The sequence below is a fragment of the Propithecus coquereli genome, unplaced genomic scaffold, assembly GCF_000956105.1.
Source record: "Propithecus coquereli isolate 6110/MARCELLA unplaced genomic scaffold, Pcoq_1.0 Scaffold44, whole genome shotgun sequence".
Taxonomy (NCBI): Eukaryota; Metazoa; Chordata; class Mammalia; order Primates; family Indriidae; genus Propithecus; species Propithecus coquereli.
In genome coordinates this window covers 11,740,853-11,743,089 of record NW_012150174.1, presented here as the reverse complement: position 1 = coordinate 11,743,089, position 2,237 = coordinate 11,740,853, and positions in this window count along the sequence as shown.

The window sequence follows — 2,237 nt, the reverse complement described above, 5'->3', positions numbered from 1 at the left end:
GGTTATCTGATAAAATCATTTACAGATCAAGCGTTAGCTGATACTACAGTAAATAAGGGTAGTGTCTAGAAAGTAGAAACGGTAGTTTCTTTCTTCTAGGCTCTAAGCAAACACTGCTGAAGCTTTGAGACAGTTTTGGGTTTTTTTGTTGTTGTTGTTGTTAACATTCACAAATTCAATTAAGCAACCATTTAGAAAGCATCTATTCTTTCTAAGCAAGTAGTTACATTGTTAGGTGACATGATCCTTAAAATCTATTTAGAGATCAGCTAACTATCCTCAGTATATGTCTAAATAAAATAAATGCTAAAGAAATCAATGTATTGGGAAGGAATTAGTAAATGAACTGAAGTAATAGTCATCAAAGGCTTTGTGGAGAATATGGGATTCTATTTTTTGCTTAGGACATTGAACTAAACTTAGTCAAAAACCTACATTCACTCAGCTTAGGCTGAAAGTTGGGAGATGCAAAATTTTACACAAATCTCTGCCCTGTTTAGTATAGGAATCAAGCTTTTCAAAAAAAATCTCATTACAATAAAGTGATATGTGAATCTAGAAGAAGATGACTAACACAGCCAGGGAGGTTTAGGGAGGCTTCCCATAAGAAATGGCATTTGGATTGTCTTTTTGGGAAAGCTATATTTTTAACAGGCAGAGAAGGGCAGGAAGGACATTGCAAGTGAGGAAAAATAACATGGCTAGAGTTAGAAGAGTCACAAAAGGATATGCTAACAGTAACAGTAAGATGTTTCTCATATAGAGACAGTTGGCTGCAGGAAATGAGGATGAACAACAGGTAAGACCTTGAACTCATGCTAGGACATTCGCATTTGGGGAGGCCTTAGAATCAACTTGGACTTAAAGCCAAACATGTAGTTCTCCAGACTCTCACTGCCTTGCTCTAAATAATCTGTACAGGTACACTTTACCACCTCTATCACATTTGGCAAGCCAAGTACCTCTCTGAGCCATAGTTTCCTATTGCAGTCAAGATCATTTTAATAGCACGTATCTCTTAAGGTAGCCATGAGGATATATGAGACTGTATAATTGAAACATGCAATAAAGATTAGAAGTTATTAGTATTAACTAGCTTGTAACAAAGCGGGTCCAAAAGACATCCAAAATGAGGAGACATCATTATCATAGACTTGATGTTAATGGATAGTTGGTAAAGAATAGGACTGGAAGGGGGAGGTGTCATATTCACCCTGTGGAATAGATACAGGGCAATAGTAGAGGAACTAAAAAAGGAAGATTATGGTGTCAGCAAACAGATATCTAGAATTTTGTAAGGGACTTATTGGGTAAAATATGTGGAAGAAGTAAAAAACAATGGAGTCTAATGGAAGCTCTCTGATGTCTATAAATAACTCAACTGGGAAACACGGGCAAAAACTTCAATATGTAGGGCAATATAGCCAGTTCTGCTCTAAAAACTGTGTATTAATACATGGAGGACATAGTGGCATTGGAAATCTTCCAGGAGAAACTGGAGATTCTTTTTTTGATATAGGCTGAAATTGGAGAGTCAAATAAAGTAAGGGGTAGCTAATGCGGTAAGAATGGAAAAGGTTTTTCTTTAGAGGTAAATAGACTGGGAAATCTTCAGAGCAAAGTGTCTGCGTGGAGTAGGCTCAAAGATAAGCCCTGAGTCTTGGTTGAAGATTGCTTAGTTTTGTTTCCCTCCCTAGGACCTTTGTATTAGACATGCCCTGTGCCTGCAATGTTTTCTGCCCCAATCGTCATATGTTTGTTGCATATTGTTATTCCATTCCCCATCTAAGTATGTAACCTCCTCAGAAAGGGCTTTCTCAACTCCACAGACTACAGTGGTTATTCACTCTGACATCACAGAGATCCTACATGTTTGGTTTTATGTTGTGTTTCCCATGCACAGAATCGTTGGGCACATCATTGGCATTCAGTCAATGTATGTTGAATGAATTCATGACCTTTGATAGTCATGTAACCAGTCTGTACCTTGCTTTCATATTTTGTAAAATCAGAACCAAAATTCCCCACATATCCTTGTGAGGATTATATGAGACAGTTCTGTCTAACCATAGCATATTGTCTGGCACCTTACTGGTATTGAGTAGGTGCTGGTTACCTGACCTGACTTCTCCTGCATCCTTTGTCTCAAACTTCAATGGAAATAGAAGACTGTAACCCTTCAACTAACAATACAATTGTTTTGTCTTTTGTCTTATTTTGTCTTTAATCTTTGTGAA